We start from the raw sequence: 14,205 nt of genomic DNA, 5'->3' as shown, positions 1-14,205 counted from the left end.
AAGGAAGAATGCGTGTGAAGAAGAAAAGAGTGTGGTGCGATCACACAGATTGAAAATGGGTGGAGAAACCATGGCGAGAACTCAAGTGAGTGGGTAAGAAGACACTTAAGGAACATATGTAATACAGTTCATTACATTAACAGTTATTGTAAATGACAGAACAGTATAACTGTACTCATTTTCAAGAAAAAAGTATGTAAATCAGTTTACACCCAGGCATCATAAGGACCATACTTAAGGGAGAACAGAGCTTAGATTGGACTTAGATGGGTCAGGCAATTCACATCTGTTTGACTCTTTCATTACTGATGACCTTAGGTTTGATACAGTGAGATTAGAAGTTACTTTCCATTCACTGACAAGGACTTAGTGTGTCAGGACAGAAAGGTTATTCATTAAGTTTGCTTGGTCTTTGGCACATATTTTATAATACAAGCAGATACTCACTAACCATAGCTGTAGAGAAACAGGTATGTGTGAAAACAAAACCTTAGATATCACCAGAGCTATAAAGTTCCAAAGCTGGGATGCCACAGGATAATATTAGTATGACATGCTCCCAGATGTTGCATCACTGATATACTTACAAAGTCCACAAGTAGGAGTCTAGTGGTCATTCAGCAGGAAAAGTGTTCCATTTTCCTTGACACACACAATACAGTTCAAATGTATCTAACAACTTTCACATGATCACATGATCATTGTAGTACTGCCTCCACCAACTGTATAGGTTCAAAGGTGTTTACTAGGCCAACCACCACAATGGCCTTTTTAAGCCTAGCCATGCATCTCAAATCTCTGATGAGTTCTGATACCCTTGATAAGTGTAAGCAGGGGCCTGGGAGATGAACCATTTACAGGTTACCTGTTTGCATCAGAGACAAAGGTGCCAAACCAGGGATAAATTTCCGGTTTCCCATCCAATTGTCCAAGTTGTATAATATTGTTTAATCCCTCTACACCAATGGTTTGCTGTCATTTTTGGTAGCTGTAAAGGTCTATTATGAAATGTTGTCATAGCTTAACAACTGGATGCAATAAGGAACTAAACAGACCTTCAAGCTATGAGAAGGAAGTTGCAGCTCTTAAGGATCATGTACAAACAGCCATTCATAGGTTCATAGGTTGATAGGTAGGTAATAGGCTATCGGCCCAAGGGCCTAAATAAGCCTAGCCAACAAGGTTCCCTAGCTTACACCACCCAAGAAAGTTAATTACCTGTGCCCCTGTCAAGCAGAGCCATAGAAGTGATCCCCTGGGTGTATTTCTTATTTCCCATCCACTCATCAAGATTTTTCTTGAAGAGTGCTAATGAGGAACTTTGCTTGACATAGATGGGTAGCTTGTTCCAGAGTATAGGACGTCTCTGAGACAGGAATCTATCCCTCCAGCATGTCCTGTTAATTGTGGTGACAAGGTTTAGGTCCCTAGAGCAAGCATGTAGCTTAGAGGGATTTGGATTTCTTTAGGTGTAGAATGTCCAACAGCTCTGGGTTTAACATAGCTTTATATGTTAGGCAGAGATCTCCTTGGAGTAGGCGATATGCTACGGAGTAAAGCTGGAGTTTTTTTGAGACGGTCAATGTAGGGCATCTGTTTGAGGCCAGTAATCCCCTTTGTGAGGTACTTCTGTGGCTTTTACAGTTGCTGCAGATGTCTTGTGATGTGCATTCCAAAAGGGGCATTGTACTCTATAATGGGTCTAATGAGTGCTGAGTAGAGGGGGACAATGATCTCTTTTTTCCTGGATGAGAACCCTTTTGTGATGAGGTGTGCCACATAGAAGGATTTCCTGACTACAGTGGCGACAGGATTATCAAAGTTGAGACTACTGTCCACCTGGGTCCCAAGGTCTCTTATCACACATTTGGTGTTAAATAGACTGCCGTTTATGTGGTAGTTCATGGGTACTGAGCTTTTGCCAAAGGGGATGACAATGCACTTTTTGGCATTGAACTTGAGGCCATGCCTGTGACACCAGGCATCTGTCTCAGTGAGGCCCTTCTGTAGGATGTCCACATCATTTGTGGACTCGACTATGGCTTCTAGTTTGCAGTCATCTGCAAACTTCATTAGCCAGAGGCCTTCTGTGTTGACCTGTACTTCAGAGAAGTAGATACCAAACAGGAGAGGTCCTAGGACTGAACCCTGTGGTACTCCACTTGTCACTTTGTCAGATTTGGAGTCTGCAACTTTTACAGTGTGGGTTCTGTCAGTGAGCCAGTTGGCAACCCATCTTGTGACGTAGAGATTTATACCTAGTTTAGTGAGTTTGGCAATAATTCCAGAATGGGGGATGGTGACGAAAGCCTTGGCGAGGTCAAGATAGGCTGTTTGAACCACCTTACCCTCATCTATCACTTTGGTGACTGCCTCAAAGAAGTTGATCAGGTTCCGAAGGCATGATCTGCCTTTCACAAACCGAACTGGGTGGGGTCCAGAGTTTGGAGGTTTCCAATGTCTTTGCTTATGAGTTCCATGATGATACGTTCCCTGGCCTTGCAGACCAGGCACATCAGGCTAATAGGGCAATAGTTCCCAGGATCAGTGGTGGTTCCCCCTTTGTGGTGTGGGATAACTGTTGCTGTGCGCTATTCAGTGGGCACAAAGCCTGATGTGAGACTATGATTGAACATAGTGCTCAGGAGGGGAGCCAGTTCATTCTGAAGTTTGTGTAAAATGCAGCCTGGGATGTTCTCCGGTCCCATGGATGCTGTGTTTTTGGTTTTAGAGAGTGCAGCTTTTACCTGCATAGATGTGATTACAGGGATTCTGCATTCTTCCTGTATAGATATGGGCCCTTTAGGGGGTGATGGGGGGGTAAAGTTAGTACTGAACCTATCTGCCAAGATGTTGGCAATATCATTTGGTTCTGTAATTTTCATGCTGTTGTGCTATAAGTCATAGCAGATCTGGGTGTTGCCATTGAGATTCTTGATGTAGCTATAGAATGCTTTGTGGTTGCCCTTAGAATCAGTGGCTATTTTGTTTTTGTAGCTAGCTTTGTAGGCTCTTATAAGGAATCTCAGCTTCTTACTGAGGCTGACCAGGGAGCTTCTCCACTCATGGGATTTTACTCTCTTTTGCAATAGTTTCTTCCTTCTGTTGTAGAGTTTGTTTATGGCAGGAGGCCACCAGATTGGCTTCCTTTTTTGGCAGGATAACGTCTTGGTTCTGTTTGGGATAGCACAATCCATGCACTCATGTAAGTGCTTATAGAGTGCATTTGTGTAGGATTCAGCAGTCGTAACTGCATTGTCCATCTGCATAGGTGTCATGAAGTTTACCACTTCTGTCTTAAGAAGCATGAAGTTGGCTTTGGAGAAATTTTTTACCATGGTTTCCTTAATGGTGGGTGGGAGCGGGATGCAGATATCTAGGGTGATTAGCTTATGGTCAGATCTGACCATCGAGGAGTTGACTTCAGGTGTGGAACACCAGTCACTCATGTTGGTAATGACTAGGTCTAGGATATTGTTGACCCTGGTGGGGGTGTGGATAAGTTGATCCAGGGCATTGGAATTTATGAATTCTAGAAAGTGTTGAGCGAAGGTGTTGGCATATGAGTAGTGTTCCCAGTTAATGGTGGGGTAGTTGAAATTGCCCTTTATTAGCGTGTTTGGTTGAACCCTAATATTTATTAGTATATCAAGAAAAGAGGAGTGGGAATCCTGGGGCATGGTGGGGGATCTGTAGCAAGCTACAATTTGGATTGCAGTTGTACTTGGATAACCTCAGATGCATTATGCTGCGCAATTAGCCTGGAGGTGTGGATATCCTTAATGAATATGGACACACCTCCGCCTTTGGTGTTCTTGTCTGGGTTAGATGGCCAAAAAGTGTGGTATGAGTTATACCCTGGTAATGCAGGTGTGTTCTATAGAGCCTTGAACTAGGTCTCAATCACTGCACAGATATCGATGTTCTCTATTTTAAGGAGTACCTCGAGTGAGTGCATTTTGAGATTTAGACTTCTAGCATTGAGTAGCATTACCCTCAGTTTTTGCTTGCCTGTTCCTGTTATGGTGGTGAATTTGTCATTTGAACCTTGCCTAAAAAAGGCACTATAGGGGCGGCAAGAGCCTTAGCCAGTATCCGGAATCCCAGGGATGATAGGTGCAGGCCATCTCTGGCAAGGCATCCTGGTCTGTCGACCATGTCTTCCCAGGCAGACAGATACTGGTTCCCCTTAGAATGACACCAGCAGCTTAGCCAATTGTTGAAGTCAATCATTTTATCCTTGTACTGCGGTATCATTCTGGGCGATGGCAGGATGCTACTCAGGGCTAGGGTCATACCTGCCTGAGCTACAAGATCGGAGAGCTCTTCCATGTCTCTTTTCATGTAATCCAGGGAGGTACATCTCAGGTCGTTCACACCAACATGGACAATGACAGAGTCATACTTGTACTTGTTATGGAGTGACTTGAGTGCGTGGGTTATGTGGTGGATCCTGGCACCCGACAGGCAGCTTACAGTAACCTTCTCCTTGTTTAGCCTGGTGAGTGGGACATCAGTGTACCTGTCTATAGAGTCACCTATGACTAGTGTGCTGGGTACATTGTTTTGACTTATGGACTGTGGTTTATTGGCACACTGAGTCTGTGGCTATGTGTCATTTAGGTTGTATTGGGGGTGGAGGTTGCTTGCATTTCTGCTTTGGAGGTCTCTGTTGCTTGAGCACATTATTATTGAGAGCCCCTGTGAATGTTTTTGTGTTTCTATTTGTGGATTTTGGTGGTGTAGGTTTAGTGAGACTATGTGATGAGTGTAGTGTGGTGCAAGTGTTTACCGTCCCCTCTTGACTGTCAAGCCCAGTCTTGGTTGGGGAGAACTTTACCTCCAGTTTGGCTAGATAACTGCATCTCTCACAGGTTGATGTGCTGGATGGTAGGAGGAGAGGGTTGTCTGTGTACATGAGGCAATTGCTACATTGCCCCAAGATGCCCAAATTCATCACATAGACAGGAGAGAACACTGGGAGCTGACCCTTGGACATGCCTGAATAAAAAAATAGTTTCCTCTATACAAGTGAGGAAAGTGAGTATAAGAGCTGTTTTTCTCTAAGTAAGTGAGGAAAGTAAGTAGGTTCATAGGTTCATAGGTTGGTACTAGGCTATCAGCCCTAAGGCCTATGCAAGCTTAGCCATAACAATTCCCTGGAAATTTTTTCTCACAATATTTACTTCTCTGGGCCCCTGTCTAGCAGGGTGACTGACATGATCCCCGGGGTGAATTTCCTATCTCCCATCTAATCATCAAGGTTCCTTTTGAAGAGGGCCAATGAGGTGCTCTGCTTGACATGTATGGGCAGTCTATTCCAGAGTATGGGGAGTCACTGGGTCAGGAACCTATCCATCCAGCATGTTTTGTTCAATGTGATGATAAGGTTTAGATCCCTGGAGCGTGTGGCTCTGAGGATTGGTATTTCTTTAAGTGGAGCATGTCTAACAGCTCAGGGTTTGACATGGCCTTGTATGTTAAGCAGAGATCGCCTCTGAGTAGACAATATGCCACAGAGTATAGCTGGAGTTTTTTTAGACGGTCAGCATATGGCATCTGCTTTAGGCCTGTGATTCTTTTAGTGAGGTATTTCTGTGGCCTTTCCAGCTGTTGCAGATGTCTTGTGAGGTACATACCAAATGGGGCATTATACTCTATAATGGGTCTAATGAGGGATGAGTACAGTGGGACAATGACCTCCTTTTTTCTGGATGAAAAGCCTTTAGTGATGAGGTGTGCCATGTAGAAGGATTTCCTGACTGTTGTGGCCATGTGGTTATCAAAACAGTACAAAAACTGTTTTCCTCCAGGTAAAGAGGAAGGTTGAGTGCTGTAGTAATTTGTAGCTTATTTAGTGCTGACAACAAGTTCTGAACAAGTGCAGAGCATGAATAAGCAAATTCAAGTGCTAAAACTAAAAATTGTACCTGGATCTTATGGTAGATAGGCTACCTAGTGCTTACCACTCACACTGATAAGCTAGAATCCTTCCCTCCAATACAGAAAGGCTTAGGGGTTCAGAAGCTTACAAACAGTCCTGGATATAGCAAATCTGTATCTGGACTAGACTTGTTACAGAAAGGTGGGAAACAAGAGCAAACATGGGCTTTTAAACCAGAAAGCTGAAAGAGATTAAAAAACTGCCCAAACAGCCAATAAACTACAATTTCTGGGCCAGAAACCACTCTTGTGGTAGATAGGCTACCTAGTGCTTACCACTCCCACTGATAAGCTAGAAGGCTTCCCTCTAACACAGAAAGGCTTGGGGGGCTCAGAAGCTTACAAACAGTCTTGGATACAGGAGATATGTATCTGGACTAGACTAGTTACAGTAAAGATTGGAAACAAGCGCAAACACGGGCTTTTAAACCATTAAGTTGAAAGAATTGGAAAAACTGCCCAAATGACCAATAAACTACAATTTCTGGTCCAGAAACCACTCTTGTGGTAAATAGACTAAATAGTGCTTACCAATCCAACTGATAAGCTAGAAGGCTTCACTCCACCATAGAAAGGTTTTGGGGACTAAGAAGCTTACAAACAGTCCTGGTTACAGCAAATCTGTATCTGGACTAGACTAGTTACAGGAAAGGTGGGAAACAAGAGCAAACACGGGCTTTTAAACCAGAAAGTTGAAAGAGATGAAAAAACTACCCAAACAGCCAATAAACTACAATTTCTGGGCCAGAAACCACTCTTGTGGTAGATAGGCTACCTAGTGCTTACCACTCCCACTGATAAGCTAGAAGGCTTCCCTCCAACACAGAAAGGCTTGGGGGGGGGGCTCAGAAGCTTACAAACAGTCCTGGATACAGGAGATATGTATCTCGACTAGACTAGTTATAGGAAAGATTGGAAACAAGCGCAAACACAGGCTTTTAAACCAGTAAGTTGAAAGAGATGGAAAAACTGCCCAAATGGCCAATAAACTACAATTTCTGGCCAGAAACCACTCTTGTGGTAGATAGACTAACTAGTGCTTACCACTCCATCTGATAAGCTAGAAGGCTTCCCTCCACCACAGAAAGGTTTTGGGACTCAGAAGCTTACAAACAGTCCTGGTTACAGCAGATCTGTATCTGGACTAGACTAGTTACAGAAAAGGCAGGAAACAAGCTTAGAAATATATATATTTTTGAAAGTGGAAATGGAGAAAGGAGAAACAGAAGATATTTCAAAATTAAGGACCTGAGTGGCTTGCCCTTCAGAAATGTTCGCTCTGTATTAGGTAGAATGCGCTAGTGACACTAGACTGGAATAGAGTTGGGATAGAGCTGAACAGATGGGACTGGTAGGAGTGTCTGAAGTCAAAATATGATCTCACTGTACTCAGCTGAATGAGCTAATTAGATAGACCCAGGAGGAGTGTTCAAACACAAATTTACAGGAGGGGTGGGCAATTCCAAAGCCACCAAGATTAATACCACAACAAGAACAGGGAGGGCGGGCAGGATACTAACTGCAGAGACAGAGAGAGACCACAGTATTCTATGAAACAATTAAATAGAAAAATAAATAACTACACAGAAACACAGACCACAATATTCAATGAAACAATTAGACGAAAAATAAAATGCAGTACAATCTTTAACACTGCAAGTCTGTACTTAACTCAGCTAGTAATACAGTTGATTGTAGGTATGTAGCATAAGCCAAACAACTCAGATATTGAAAAGTGAGGGTCTTTCTAGGCACTTCAGAGCAAACAACTGCTGTGTGCATTTATAGTAGACTTCTAGTTTCACTGTAGCTACCCAAAACGTGAAAAAAACAATATATTTTTCTACTTTAATAATCTATGCAGCTGTGTTACAAATTTATTTATTTATTTATTGATATTTGATTACTGGGAAAGTCTGACTAGGTAAAAGACCATTTCTGAGTGGAGGCCTGTGGAGAAAAGCTTGCAGGTATTATAAAACATTTAAGAACAATAATTTTACAGTCTTTAAAAAAATAATACACAAAAAAAGACAAATACAGTTTAAATAATTATACCAAAATAAACAGTATATGAAAACATTGGTTAAGATTAGATACATAATATATAATAACTATATAATGAACGCTTATATAGCAGCTGGTGTTAAAACCTTGAGGAGAAGAAGTTTGGAAGTAAGATTTTAGTGAACAATGTTTGACAGCCAGTGATAGTTGTGAACTCTATATCTGTCCTCAATCTCATTCCCGGGACCATCGTGTCTGTTACTGAGATCTGTGTGCACAACAAATGGTAATGTGTTAAAGCACTCTGTCACTGCCCTATGGTACCCGCTACATATCTCCTTCTGTACAAGTATTTATCACCGCCTCTCACTCTGTCTCCCCTATCCTAACCCATTGCTCCACAGCAGATGTGCCCAGCAAGTTCAAAAACAGTCTGAAAATGTTCTACTGTATAAAAGAAATAGTCATTTTAAATATGTGACTACTGTGAGGGGGAAACAGCGTTACAGGAAATGGTAGTGTGCACTTAGTGATGCCCTGACACTGCTCATCAGTATGTGAACGACTGCAGAAAAGGCCATATCTGACACTGGTTTTCATACTTTGTAAAATCTGTTCTGCAGGACAGTACATATATGATACAACATAATTTGAAGGGGATCCAATATTTGTCAGCTTGGGAGGACATGTTCAACACACCAGGTTGCTTTGCCAAAGATGGTCTGCACCTTTCCCTCTAGGCTTTTGAGTACTGGATAAGGCTTTGTCCAGCCCCATAATACCTTTTTTAGGCAATGCCAAATTTACAAACCTACTGACATAGCAAAATCAACTCAACAGAACCTCAAAGTGTTACTGCTAAATGCCAGGAGACTAAAAAAAAAACTGCACTCCCACCAAACCCTCCTCACTCTGTAGAATATAGACATCTGTGCAGTTACCTAGATATGGTTTAAAGAGGCAGACAGCATCCTGGTAGTACAAGGTTTCAGTGCATTCCACACTTATATCACTAGCTGCACAGACAAAGGCTAAAGGTGGCGGTGTCTCAGCATGCATCAATAACAAGCACACCTCTAGGGTGGACAAACAGGATGACCTGCTGGATTTCCTCTATATGCAGACCATAAGCCCTCCTCACTCTGGAGAATATAGACATCTGTGCAGTTACCTAGATATGGCTTAAAGAGGCAGACAGCTTCCTGGCAGTACAAGGTTTCAGTGCATTCCACACTCTTATATCACTAGCTGCACAGACAAAGACTAAAGGTGGCGGTGTCTCAGCATGCATCAATAACAAGCACACCTCTAGGGTGGACAAACAGGATGACCTGCTGGAGTTCCTCTATGTGCAGACCACAAGCCCTCCTCACTCTGGAGAATATAGACATCTGTGCAGTTACCTAGATATGGCTTAAAGAGGCAGACAGCTTCCTGGTAGTACAAGGTTTCAGTGCATTCCACACTTATATCACTAGCTGCACAGACAAAGACTAAAGGTGGTGGTGTCTCACCATGCATCAATAACAAGCACACCTCTAGGGTGGCCAAACAGGATGACATGCTGGAGTTCCTCTATGTGCAGACCACCATAGGCACAATGTTGTAATATATCCTACCCAGCTGTAGGTCACCCTGCATGTCCCAAGAAGCTCACAATGCATACTTGGACCTACTGGCAGTACTTACCGTACAACCCAAACTGTAGTCACGTGAGACTTGAATTATCACAGTATAGAGTAGAAATTCTACATGCTCTCAAATCTACAGGTACAGAGATTCCTGGACTTCATAAATACAAACTTCCTTTACTAAATTATAAATACACCCACTAGAGGCTTCAACTTACTGGACCTTGTGCTCACAAATATGGGAGAACACTGCACCCCTGCATATGTCTCGTCCTCCCTGGTACGATCTGACCATAAAGCTGTCTCCTTTGAAATCAAAATTGACTCTTTAATCCAATTAAAACCAGTAACAGGAAGTATTCCAAGGCAAATTACCTGTTATTAAGTGATAGTTTGTCATATTTTGATACTCCTTCAAACCTTGAGAACACACCAGTCTATGCTCAAGCGCTCTCACAAACTTTGTACAGCCATGTCAGAGGCTGCATAGTGGGTACTGTGCCTGGGAGAAGTCAGCCCAGAACTAGACCCAGAAACAAACAACTCTGTTGGCATCAAATTTAAACAGGATATATAACAAAAGGAAAAAATCTATGGCAAAAGTCAGTAAGGGTAATTCTCATAAAGATAAAAAATTTTTCATCAAAGTAAATAGGCAACTAAGAGGGCTAATTAGATCAAGCAAAGCAAACTTTGAGGTTAAGATAGCCTCCTAGGTGAAAGATAACCACAGAGCCTTCTGCAGTTATGTCAGAAAGCTGAAGGGCAGCACACAGAAATGTCCTGAGCTGGTAGTTAACATGCCACATTCACCAATCCTGATGATACAGGGAGCCTGTTAGCTGACAGATTCAGTTCCATCATCACCACCCTCACCCCTCACCCAACCATCTCCCAAGAAATTCCCTCAAACATAACCCCTCCAATTATAACTAGGGAGCATGTACTGGCTGCACTCACTAAAACCAAGCGCATGGCCTCATTGGACCCTGATAATGTCCCAGGATGCCTCCTGAATAGTCTAAAATTTGACTTACCAGGACCCTGGAGTCATTATTTAACTATAGTCTTAAACCAGGCTTTGTGCAACATGATTGGAGGACTGTAACTGCCATCCCTCTTCATCATGGAGGACCTTCAACAGATCCTGAAAACTACAGACCCATTAGTTGGACTAGTCTTATTTGCAAAGCTATGGAAAAAAATACTATGTAAATTATCAACAAAGATATAGAAGACCTCTAAACACTAGATCTGTCCCAGTTTGGCTTTGTCAAAGGAAGGTTGTGCTTACTGAATCTGCTGGACTTCTTTAAAAAAGTCACTGAGGCAATGGATGAGGTGAAAACTGTGCATACAGCCTACCTAGATCTGGCTAAGGCATTTGATACAATACCCCACTTGGGCATTGTCAACAAACTTACCAAACTAGGTAAATTCCCTTTTATAACATGCTGGATAGCAAGCTGGCTCACTGATAGGACACAGGAGGTTAGAATCGATGAGATCACCTCCACAAAGAGGCCGGTCATCAGTGGAGTCCCAAGGGGCTCTGTGCTAGGCCAATTCCTTTTTACTCTGGGTAACCAAATTTTCAGATGATTGCAAATTGGGAGCAGTCATTGAATCCCCCCAAATGAGAACACCCTTATGCAAGGTCTAATACAAACGCTTGGTGCCAAAGCCATGGCTTAAAACTCAATACCAAGAAATGCATTATAGTACCTTTTGGGAAGTTTGCCACCCCAGGTTACTATGTCATCAATAAAACACCCTTAAAAGTTGATTCAGTAGTCAGGGATCTGGGAACACATGTAAATAGTAGCCTAGGTTTCAACCAACATGTGTCCAAGGTACTAAGAAAATCCTACGTTGTTCAACTTATAAGCAAGGGCATGGCATCAACACAATGTCCAGTGCTGATTGCCATGGCATCAACACAATGTCCACTGCTGATTGCCATGGCATCAACACAATGTCCAGTGCTGATTGCCTGAAAGCCCTCCCTGTCTCTTTACTCACTATCATATAGACTTCTGAGAGCTGATCTTTTCTGGCATACAAGGCATCCCTGGACCCTGTTTTGATGAATTTTTTGCACATCCACAAAACAAACAGCATCAGAACTACTAGATTAAAAGACCTATATGTTGCTTGCAACATACATAAGACATGTTGGAGAGACAGATATGTTTCTCAGAGAATTCTGTTCTCAGGAAAGAGCTCCCCATCCATGTGAATTAGATTTCCTCCATATCCCTATTTAAGCACAACTTGGACCAATGGATGGGCAATCAGAGATTTGTTTCTGGTCTGGCTCTTATGTCTCTGATGGACAGAGGCAGTTAAATCGCACCCTATAAATCAAATTTTTAGGTCACATTTGGGTTGTATGGCAAGACTTTTAAGGGGTCTAGTGGTCGTCAGTCTAGTATAAACCTATGAATCTATGACCCTATGACAATAACTATACCTCTCAAATGTCTTTTGCAGACTTTTCCTGATTTTTCACCATCATTTTTGATAAATCACTGAGGATTACAATCAGTCAATCATGGCAGATATTACAGTTTCACACTTTCTATTGTTCAGAAAATTCACTTTGATGTAAAACCTTTTGTTCTGTTAACTTTAAGTGAATTAGAGTTGTTGTTTGTCTTTCAGCTTTTTCCCGGTAAGGGGTCGCCACAGCGGAACTCCGGTCCACTAATGATTAGCAGTAGATTTTTTACGAAACGCCGAGGTGCCAGCTCAACGCCCAACCTTCAACGAAGGCATGCCCATTTACGCACGCATGTCTTTTGACCGCTACACAACTGCAGGGAGGACATGCATTCTCCGCACAGAAGGCACTCCCAAGACAAGCCAAGAATCGAACAGGAGAACCTCTTGCTGTGAGGTAACAATGCTACCGCTGTACCACCGCATAAGTGAATTAGAGTAATACTGAAAAATCATTCCTGATTTTTGAAGTAGAGGCTTGCATAACAGCAATAGCCAATGACAAACTGACATGGTTTGCTGCTCAAAAGACAGGCTGGACTCACCTGCATACCTGTGTATGGAGGCATGCATACATCAAAGGAGATGTACAAGAGGCATCAAGGCTACCTATGTGGACCCTCAGTGCCAAAAGGGGCTACTGACTTGGGGAGGAATCACCCCCATGCACCCCACCATGCATGGCTCCAATCCCAGGCTCACATTCTCTATTTCTGTCAGTAATAACACACACACACTCAGAGGGGTCATAAAAAAGAAAAAACATGCAAAAATACACACATAAAAATCTGTCATTTCTACTTTGCCAACTCATACAACTAAACACAAAAGCATCTATAACATAACAACTTCCAAACTTCCAACATATTACAACACAGACAACTTAATAATGTGCTGTTATATTTACAATGTTTTAACACATGCTGAAGCATCACATTATTAAATATAGCACTCCCATAAAATCATGGTTACATTTGTCAGAGGCAGGCCTTGTGGGTTAATGAGACTCAGACAGAGTGGGCATTAGAAGGTAGTTATCAAATGTAAACAGTCATAATGGGGGTAAAATTCATAGACACATTTTGACCCTTTTATTTTCTCTTGTTGCCAATGCACCCCCCCCCCCCCACCCAAAGTGGAGCTATGTGTATGAATGCATGGAAAATAAACACATTAAAAACATTAACAGGACTATCTATGATAACTTTCAGTTATCATGCCCAGTTACAGGTATCAGAAAGTGAGTCTGGTGTAACGGTTAAGGTTTTCACTTTATAGACACAAAGTACAGAGGTTGTTTCTGATCACACGTTATTGGCTGGGTCTTTATTAGATCTGCAAAAACCTTTTTCAGTGAATGGCTCTTTGTCAAGTGCTAACTGTTGAAATCTGACTTCATCAAATGGCTGTTTCAGTGATTTTTTTTTCTAGGGAAAAAAAAAATGCTTGGCCAACAAGAAACTTCACAGAATTTAAAACCCCTCAAAGTAAGGGGGCTTCACCACTCACACCCCCAAACTCCCCACAGCCCTCAACTATATATACCAACTCCAAGATCGCACTACAGTGGGGAAAAGGGCAATTCCCAATGATGGCCATGCATTTTTTTCCTCAGGAAAAAATCGCTGAAATGGCCATTTGACGGATTCGGATTTCGACAGTTCGCATTCTGTAAAGAGCCGTCCGCTGATAAGGGTTTTCATGGATCTAATGTAGACCCTATTGGATAAGCTTAAAATGGCCTTGACTTACTATTCACTCACAAAGTATAACAAACATACATCATTTTCAAATGCAGCAATATAATTTACAAAATAAAATTCATTGAACTGAGCATTTGGCTAAACACCAATAAACCTGTACTAACAAATTCCATGATTTTCTCTATAGTTCAGAAACTCTTATCATTACAAACTTTAACTTCAAAGGACAGTAAACGGGCCAAAATCCTTAATACAAACCAACATAAATACCTAAGAGCTACGCTAGAGCCACTCAAGAACTTTAATTCACACACAGAAAACATCATGCATAAAATACTGACACAGATAAAAATGACATGATATTATCTCTCCCCTTGTTACACCAACTGCACATATGACCACAGCCAAAAACATCCTAA

The sequence above is a fragment of the Protopterus annectens genome, chromosome 4.part0, assembly GCF_019279795.1.
Source record: "Protopterus annectens isolate FY-2018-M chromosome 4.part0, PAN1.0, whole genome shotgun sequence".
Taxonomy (NCBI): domain Eukaryota; kingdom Metazoa; phylum Chordata; order Ceratodontiformes; family Protopteridae; genus Protopterus; species Protopterus annectens.
This window is presented reverse-complemented; position numbering follows the sequence as displayed.